The following is a 10,360-nucleotide window of genomic DNA, read 5'->3' as shown; positions in this document are numbered from 1 at the left end:
CCTGTGGAAAGAGAAGCTCCTCCAGGGACAACTCTACCTGAAGTCCAGAGGGTAGAGGCTTAAGCAGTCTAGTTGAAGCTGACTTGCTTGGCAGGACATGTCTGTTCTATAAACCAAAAGTGCCCGTTTCCATTGGGATAGTTTCTTGTCAACCACATTTAACTCCACCTCCCTCCACACATCTTGTTACATAAGAACTGACTGTCCATCATCATTCTTACCTGGCACAAGGCAGAGTAGATTTGCACCTTGTAGACTACCTGGGTGTATCTACACAAGATGTTTTACTGTGCATTAATCTCCCGGAAAGAGCGGGTGAGGAGCGTCCATGGCACGCTGGCCAAAGGCTCCCAGGACAGCATCCCCTGCCAGTCTGAGCCTGCCTGCCTCCCTGTGCCCCCTGCTAGCCTGAGCCTGCCCCTAGAGCCCCCTACAAGCCTGAGGCTTCCCCTAAAGCACCTGGCCAGCCCAAGCCTGCCTGCCAGCCTAGGGCTGCCCTGCCATATTTCCTGTCAGCCTGGAACTGGCACACACAAAGCTGCAGCAGGAACCTGCAGTTCCCCCTGGCTGATGCAGGGGGGCAGAGCAGGGCAGGAGTAGCCCTGGACCTGACTGCACCTGTTGGGTGCAAATCTGAGCCCAGTATAGGTGCACATGTAGATGCATTCACAAGCACAATTTAACGCACCTAAATTTTCTGCACAGAGAATTCAGGCACATTATTTGCATGTGTAGATACACCCACTAGGAGATATATAAGCTTTCATAATCAGTGAGTTCATCAGTTGCTGCAAAGAGACTGCAGGAAACAGAGCTTCTAAATAGAAAGCAATGATCAGAATACAAAGAGTAGGGAAGGGGGAGGAAGCTGTTGGGAGAAGCAAGGTGGGTAGGATGCAGAAAAACAAAACAGTTAACGTGCTGAGGGATATAGTGGTTATAAAAGCTAATTGAGGTAATGGGATAAGAATCCATAGTCTATACTTAACATAATCCAGTCTGTGAGTTATATGTTGTTTTGCAATTTCCTTTTCAAGGTGCTTTTTAAAGTTTTGTTGTTTAAGAACAGCTACCCTGAGGTCAATGATGGAATGTCAAGGGAGGTTCAAATGTTCTGCCACAGTCTTGTTTGTCTTTCTAAACTGAAGTCAAATCAGTGTTCATTCATTCTTTCATATAGCGATTGCCCCTTCAGATTGCCCCTTCAGTCCAATGTAGAAAGCAGAGGGGCACAGTAAGCCGGGGATAGCCTATTTGATGTTGGTAGAGGTTCGGGTGAGGGAACCTCAGAAGTTATATCCTATGTTCTTTGGTCCAGTGATGATGTGGTCTATACTGATGAGGGGGCCTATTTGGCATCTGAGTCCAGAGCAAGGTTTGGCACCATGGTGAGAATAGGGATTAGATATTCTGTCAGGTAGTCTCACTACCTGGGTGCCCACCCTCTGTTCCTGCCATCCATGCATGCCCCCTAGGGCCTTCTCAAGTACCCCTGGGGTATGCGTACCCCCGGTTGGCAACCCCTGCTATATAGAATAAATTTATTACAAATTGTTGTTGCTCTCAACACTCTGCTGTATGTGGTTTTGCTAATCCAAAGTATTTATTTGAAACAACTGACTCCAGCTGCTTTCTTTACACATGGAACAGATGTACATGAATTAAATAACCCTACAATTCCCTCCTACTTGCCATATATTAATGGGTTATGAAACCTGCAACCAGGACATTTGGTTTAATATCAACTGCTTATGCTCTGCTTTGACTATAATTTGTCTATCATCAGCATTCTGAGTGTGTGAAAGTTGTTCTGGAACTGAAATCTAATTTAAAAAGGAAATGACTGAAAAACAAATGATCTTCATGGGTACTTTGCCACCCTGTCATTACTTGTTGGTCTTCAAAACTATTTGTACTGTGTTAATTTGAGTCACCAAGCAAATAATTCTCTCTATTCATTAAATTATCAGAGCATAAAGTGCTCTGATTGGTTCTAAAGAAATATGTTAATTTGAAGTATGAATTATAGCAGCCATAATTGTTCAACTATCGCAGAGTAATTAAGAGCTTAAGCCTAGATATTCTTGTCTAGAGTGAACACTGTTCTTCAGTGCAAGCATCACTTATGGGGCACTTTTACGTGTACTCTGGGGTGTCGGCAGGGAGGGAGGGAGGGAGGAGGTGGAGAACGGCACTTTCATAAGGGTGGTACCAAGATCCGTTCTAATTAAAGTGCTGCAACATCTCGTCCCATGCTTCAAAATGGAAATGGGGGTGCTTGAACTAAAGCTTGTCAAATGAACTTTAGTTCAAGCAGCTCCACTGGCATTCTGAAGCATGGGGGTGATGCTGATACACAAGACGCAGAGGCTGGCTTGAGTGCGGTAATTACCACGCTCCAGGAGACTTGATTAATTGAGTCTGCTCCAACGCACTGTATTTACAGTGCGTTGGAGCAGCCTCCATGCCTGTGTACAGGCACCCTTCAAGGAGGAGCAATAACAGCAGAATTTCAGACTTGAATAGAACTATTCAGTGAAAAACCTAGCAACAGCACCTAAAAGAATAACTTATTAATGACAATGTACTTAGTAAAACATCAACATTTCTATCTGATTATTACGACTTTACAAGAATTATTAGAATAATGGGAGCTTCTTAGTTTATGGTTTCATAATGCAAATCAAAGATGAGATTTGGTTGCAACAGAAAGCATTATGACTCTGAACTGCATACACAAATTTAAATGTGGCAGTCCCATTAAAGCCAGCATGACCACTCACATGCATAAGCTATGTGTGAAATATTTGTGGAACCAGGGGCTGAATCCATACAACTTAGAAAACAGTCTCTTGAGTCTTACAAGAGACAAGAATACAATGGAAAGATACTTAGACTCTGGCATTTTGGTGGATGCTTCTTGGAATTAGTCCTCATGGTTAGATTCATGGTTAAGTAACTTGTAGGAATTCTGCCCATAGCAAATTTAGAGGGAATTAAAAAGAAATAATCAGTTCATTTTTTCCACATTATAAGATTATTTCTTCAATATTGTGTGTCTTCTGTTTGTCTTTTGAAATTGTTCTCTATGAGATAAAAGATAGTCACTAACTATATAAATATCAATGAACTATAATTCTGAATATTGTAATTGAGTTCCTTAGTTTTCCTAACCTGTGTTCTTAAAAAAATATGTATATAAAAATCCCTTTCTAGAACAGTCCTCCCCCCCGCCAACATATGCAGGTTATCCATTTATATATCATAGTCAGTACCAGGTGTCTGACCACCTGTCTCAGCATTACTTCACCAGTGTATCAAATTGCAGCAATATTTCCAACATGCATCTTGTGCTCATGTTGTAAATTGGTTTGGACACAAGAATCAAACACCATTTATCTGAGTTATGAACTATCCTGTGTGCTACCAAGTTCAATACTCAATCTCCTTGCCCCTATATTACTGATAAGCCATCTCTCTGTCTTATATCCCATTAAGTGCAAGTGTTGGAGAGGCCAACTAGGGTCCTTGCTCTTCTTGACCTCCTGCTCACAAACAGGGAAGATTTGGTGGGGAGTGTAGTAGTGGATGACAACTTGGGCAGCAGCAACTTTGAGATGATTGAGTTCAGGATTCTGAGGAAAGGAAAGAAGAAGAGCAGTGGAGGAAGGACCTTGTACTTCAGAAAAGCAGCCTTTGACTCACTCACGGAACTAATGGGTAGGATCCTCTGGGAGGCCAGTCTGAGGAGGAAAGGAGTCCAAGAGAGCCGGTTGTATTTTAAAGAAACTTTACTGAGGGCACAGGAATGAACCATACCAATTCACAGGAAGACTAGCAAGCACAGCAGAAGACCAGCTTGGCATATCAGAGAACTCTTCAGTGAACTAAAACACAAAAAGGAAGCTTACAAAAAGTGGAAACTTGGAAAAACAACTAGGGAGAAGTATAAGATTATTGCTTGGGTATGCAGGGATGAATGCAAGAAGGCCAAAGTACAATTAGAGTTGCAGCTAGCAAGGGATGTGAAGGGTAAAAAGAAGGGTTTCTTCAAGTACATAAGCAGAAGGGGAAGATCAGGCAAAGTGTGGGTCCCTTACTGAATGAGGGAGGCAACCTAGTGACAGAGGATGCAGAAATGGCTGAAATAATGCCTTTTTCACTTCAGTCTTCACAGGCAAGGTCATTTCCCAGACTACTGCACCTGGCAGCATAATTTGTGAAGGAGGTCAGAAGCCCTCAGTGGTGAAAGAACAGGTTAGGGGATATGTAGAAAAGCAGGATGTGTGCTAGTCCATGGGGTTGGACATGATGCACTTGAGGGTGCTGAGGGAGTTGGCTGATGGGATTGCAGAGTCACTGACCATCATCTTTGAAAACTCATTGTGGTTGGGAGAGGTCCCAGAAAATTGGAAAAGGACAAATATAGTGCCCATCTTTAAAGAAGAGAAGAAGGAGGATCCACAGAACTACAGACTGGTCAGCTTCATCTCAGTCCCTGGAAAAATCATGAAGCAGGTTCTCAAGGAATCCATTTCTAAGCAATTGGAGGATAAGAAGGTGATTAGGAATAGTCAGCATAGATTCATCAAGTGCGAGTCATGCATGAACAACCTGATTGCCTCTTATGTTAAGATGACTGGTTCTGTGGATTCAAGAAGAGCAAAGTATGTGATATACCTTGACTTTAGCAAGGCTTTTGACACAACCTCACACAGCATTCTTGCAAGCAACCTGAGGAAGTATGGATTGTATGAACGGACTGTAGGGTGGATAGAAAATCAAGTTCAATGGGTAGTAGTCAATGGCTTGATGTTTAGTTGGCAGCTTGTATCAAATGGAGTGCTCCGGGGGTCTGTCCTGGGACCATTTTTTTCTCAATATTTTCATCAACAACCTGGAAGATGGGATGAAGTGCACCCTCAATAAATTTGCAAATGACACCAAGCTGGGGAGAGTAGTAGATATACTAGAGGTTAGAGATAGGATTCATAGAGACCTTGACAAATTGGAGGATTGGACCAAAAGAAATATCATGAAGTTCAATAAAGACAGATGCAAATTCTTGCACTTAGGATAGAACAATCCCATGTGCTGGTACAGCCCGGGGGCTGACTGGCTACTTGGACGTTACAGTGGACAAGAAGCTGAATATGAGCTAACAGTGTGTCCTTGTTGTGAAGAAAGCTAATGGCATACAAGGCTGCATTAGGGGTGTGTGAAACAGGCCGTATTCGATTGGATTTGGCCTGATTTGGGGGACAGCGATGATTCGCTGATTCAGATCAGTGTCCTGATTCGGTTCGGCTGAATCCAAATCTGAAGGTTGGATTCTGATTCAGAGAATCAGTGATTTGGCCATAGCCACAGCTTTATATGGTTTTTCTACATACTTCGAAGTACTAGGTGTGGCTTGTGAATGCTGAGATGGTGGGGCAGACGGAGCGTCCCACAGGAGTTCAGGGAGGCTCCCCACATGCTCAGTGGTGCATCCCCCCTCACATCTCCTCAGCTCAGCAATTGGCCCCGGGGGGCCCTGGCGGCCCAGGAGGCACCAGTCACTGAGCCAGGGCATGGGGGGAGGAGGGGGTCCCCCGCACACTCCATGGTGGCCCCAGAAGTGCTTCTAGTCCACTTCCTGATCTGCCACCGAGCACGTTGGGGACCCCTTTATGCTCCTGTAGGATGAGCCATCCACACCACCATCTCAGCACTCATGAACTGGCTAGTACTTTGAGGTATGTGGTAAAAACATATAAAGCTGTGTCTATGGCCGAATCATCGAATCTCTCTGAATCTCTCTGAATTGAATCGGAGACTTCCGATTTGATTTAGAGAGATTAATGGGTGTCCTGATTCAATTTGGTTTCAGAGATTCAGCCACCAAATAGGACTGAATTTCCTCGAAATCGAATCAGCAACTGAAGCTTCACACTGCCCTAATTAGTAGAAGCCTTGCCAGCAGATTGAGGGAAGTGATTATTCCCCTCTATTCAGCACTGGTGAGACCACATCTGGAGTACTGTGTCCAGTTTTGCAGCCCCCACTACAGGAAAGATATGGAAAAATTGGGGAGAGTCCATTGGAGGCCAACAAAAATAGTTAGGGGCACATGACTTAGGGGCACATGTCTTAGGAGAGGCTGAGGGATTTAAGCTTATTTATTCAGAAGAAGAGAAGACTGCGAAGAGATTTAATAGTAGCCTTCAACTACCTGAAGGGTGTTTACAAAGAGGATGGAGCCAGTCTGTGTTCTCAGTGGTGGCAGATGACAGAACAAGGATCAATGGTCTCAAGTTGCAGTAATGCAAGTTTAGGTTAGATATTAGGAAACATTTTCTCACTGGGAGGGTAGTGAAGTACTGGAATGGGTTACCTAGAGAGGTGGTGGAATCTCCATCCTTGGGGGTTTTTAAGAGCCAGCTAGACAAAGCCTTGGCTGGGATGATATAGCTGCGTACAGTCCTGCTTTGAACAGGAGGTTGGACTAGATTATCTCCTGAGGTCCCTTACAACCCTAAGTTTCCATGATTCTAAGTAATCTCATTGAAATGTTTTCATGAAAACCTCACATATTTTTACATTAACTTTTGTCATACCAGCTTTGTAAGGAGAGCTTTTTGCTAGAGAGATTTAGTAGGAAACTTCAGGCTGATCATTTGCAGGAATGGCAGATTTAGAACAAAGTCCACTAAGGGATTCAGGTGTCACACCACTTGATATTGTAGCATGTAACCTGCAGAGGCCTTGGTGTCTAATGAAGTCTGCATCTCCAAGTGACTCATCCGTGTGCTATATGGGAGAAGCCAGCATGCAAATAGCAAACAGAGATAATGCAAAGATCATGCTGGGAGATCATGGGGAGAAGCCAGCATGCTGAGAGAAAAGCCACTTGAACTAGCCAGCAGAAAATGCTGAGGACCTGTTCCTCACAGTAAGTTAGACATCTGACTCCACTCTGGAAAAGGGCATTTCTATTCACTCAGGAGTTACATCTGTGAGTCTCTTTCTCCTGTTAAGTGCTTATATCAGAGTAGTCCTTTCTGGCTCAAAATAGTACAAGCACTCATAATTAATAGTTCAACAGGGTGTGGAAGACACAGGTTAAAATCCCTGCTCCAAATCAGATAGAGGATGATGAATCTAAATCTGAGTCTTTTGCTTTTCATGTAAGTGCTCTAACTACTGGATTATGGAGAAGAAGGGGGCACTGTCATATTGCAATCACCAGGATTGTCTTCTTACAGCTGCCTTTTTTTAAAAGCATGTTAGGAGTGCTTATTAATGCCTAATCGATCATGTCCTGCAGGTGAGATAGGTGAGGATACTGCTGTGGATTAGACAAGGGCCCTGAAACAGCTCAGGCGTGCCAGGACTTGGGTAGTTGCATGCATACCCAGTAGTAAAAATGTAGATGCTGAAATGACTTCAGGCATCTTTCAGATAATGTGGCAGCAAAGACGCTATTTTGAGAATATCTGTGGCTCCTAAATGCTGGGCCTAGATGTTTGAATCGATAGGTACCCAAGACCCTTTGTATGCATCTACATGTACATTTAAGAGTGACTAAATTTAATGTTCATTAAGTGATTTTTGGTAGGTGTCCACATGGGCAGGGACTTGGAACTAAAGTTAATGTCAAGTCCCTGTGGCTCTGCTATGTGACCCTAGTGGCTGGGCAGACCTGGCACTAAAGTTAATGCCAGGTTGTGTCTACACATGTGTTAATGTGCTTTAACTAAATTGCCCCTAAATTTGATACCTGCATATTGTACCTAAATTTGATACCTGTATTTGCAGGTATAAAAGTTAAGTGTGATTAGCCTAATTTCACTCTTTTTAATGTGCATTAAGGGTGTGCACATGTAAACTCACGCCCATAATGTGCATTAAATTAGGTTAATGTGCATTAATGTGTTTTGTGTAGATGTACCCTTTGTGAATTTAGCTCTTAGTTGTTAGTAGAAGGAGTTGTTATTTGTCATGCAAACACTACTAAAACAGTGGCAGCATGGAAAGAAATGTGGAATAAAGCGATGTTAGGGCATCTGAAAATGCATGGTGCAGTAGAGAAGAACATTGGTAAGTCTGTACAAATTTCCTTAAAATATGAAATGCCTAATATTTATGAACATGCTTGTTTCTAAAATACAGGTGGGATTTATATATAATGTAGGTTAACTTTCACCCCCTGATATTTTGTATATTTAGATGCCTCCAAGTGGTTTTGTTGCCTTGTTTAATGCTCAATTATAATTCAATGGTGGCTCATGAAAAATTTAATTCATGACAGAAGACCAAATATAGGTTCCTCACTCTGGATTGTTTTGCACATGATTACCCACTGGCTGTCTTTTAACCTCTGTGGAACTGATGGTACTGTGATCAACACGAGTGAATGAATATATATATTATTGATATTCGTCAAACAGATGAGTTTCCCTTCTGGTGTTACATTGTCATGTTTTGCAGAGCTCTGAAAGTTGAAAATTTCTTATCTATCTTACAAAACCATTAGTCCTTACAAGATATTAAGTGTTTTTTGCCCTGTGATTTATGATGATTTGCTGTTAGCACAACTATATTTAAAAAGGCATTCCCATGTTCTGAAAACTGACTTTTTGGTAAAGGATTTGTAATAGTCTGCACTGAAAGCATCAAACTGTAAAGTGATTTTGTTTAGTCTGTATGACTGCAAGACTGCTTTATATTTTATGTATGACTTTTAGTCTTGACAAGTATAAAAATCAGCACAGAACTCTTGTGTGGTGCTGTAATAAGAAAATCTGGGCTCAATGCTAACTGTTTTGCATTTTTTAAGTTTCCCACAAGATTAAAAAAAATCCAAAACCTTTAATGTTTTCTGCAAGGAACATGAAAAATTCCAGTAGTTTTTTTCTCAGTATAAATGTTATGTATTTCATTTTTATATTTTTGTTATTTCATATAATTTAATTAGTGGTCATATCATGTCAAGTCATGTCATAATACTGCATAGTGTCATATCCTATACTGTAATCAATGACCTAATACAAACGTCGTGTCATATTGTGATAGAATATTGTGCTTAGACTATTAAGAGGAGTTTCTATGTAGGAGGGATTAAAACCACTTACATTATTGTTTTTTCTGTGCTAGGAGTTGGCAGTCATTTAGAACAGAAGGTCATTGATCTGCTCTTCCTCCGTGGGCAATTGCTACCCCCTGCAGTACTCCCCACCACAGTACCCAAGCCACTCGCTGTCACCTCTGCCACAAGTGCCATGTACTTGCATTCCTGTCCCCAGTGCCATGTACTTCCATTCCTGTCCCCAGTATGGAAGAGTAAATTCAGTGGTGATGATAGTGTATCCAATGGGGGGCTAGAGAGTAGCAGAGAAAACTGCAGGGGGAGGGGGTGTGTCACAGGGTATGAATGGCATGGCACAGGGTAGAAAAGGGGGCTGGATCTCCTGTTCTGCTGTGGGTTATATCCAATTACTTTATAGGTTGGATTTGGCTCACAGGCCATAGATTGATCACTCCTTTTCTATGCTGTAGAAAACTTGCTAGACTTCATTAAGAAGCACTTTGTACCAACAGTGCACCTAGGGACCAAATAGGAATAAACCAGCATCAGCATGGAAGCATCAGCATAGAGATTCTATAGGACTGTGGATGCTCTTGGCCTGTGGGTGACTGACTGGCTGGTTCAAGGAGAAAAATTGCAACATTCGTTTTAAAAAATTGTGAATAGCAAGATATTTGTTCTCTTTCTGACAGAATTGTTGTGATATTTTGCTGTTTGTACTATGACTTGGAGAGGAGTTAAGGTGAATGCCTAATTACAGCAGTTTTCCTAGAATGGTTTCATTATTGTTTGATTTCATCAGCATGGCAGCATCTTTGTTGAAATGCTTAATTCCGAACAGGTGATGAACCCAGAGGTGTAACTAGTAATTTTGGCACCATGGGTGGAGATGCTGGAGAGTGGGGAAGATGGTGGGTTTGTACACTGAGCACTGGAGAGTCTTACTGGGCCCTATTGTCTCAAAAACCCCGGTGGTTGCTGCAGCAATCTCCCTGTACCCTGACTGATTGCTGCATTGCAGGTTACCCACACTCTAGCTGCTACTATCATGGTACCAGCTCTTTGAGGGCTCCTCTCATCACCCCTATTTATACTACTAAATGAACCTCAGGGTTACTAATAGAGACAAGATACACCATGTTAATAGTTTTTCAGCTCTGCAGCAGATGGGAGCATCTAGGACTGTACAAATCAGGCTAAATGATGGAACAATTAAATGCCACTAGATGAAACAATGAAGCTACCAGCACTGACCAAGATGGCAAATTTTAACAGAAGCAGAAGTTAAGC

This window comes from Alligator mississippiensis, chromosome 1 (genome assembly GCF_030867095.1).
Source record: "Alligator mississippiensis isolate rAllMis1 chromosome 1, rAllMis1, whole genome shotgun sequence".
Classification (NCBI taxonomy): Eukaryota; Metazoa; Chordata; order Crocodylia; family Alligatoridae; genus Alligator; species Alligator mississippiensis.
This window is presented reverse-complemented; position numbering follows the sequence as displayed.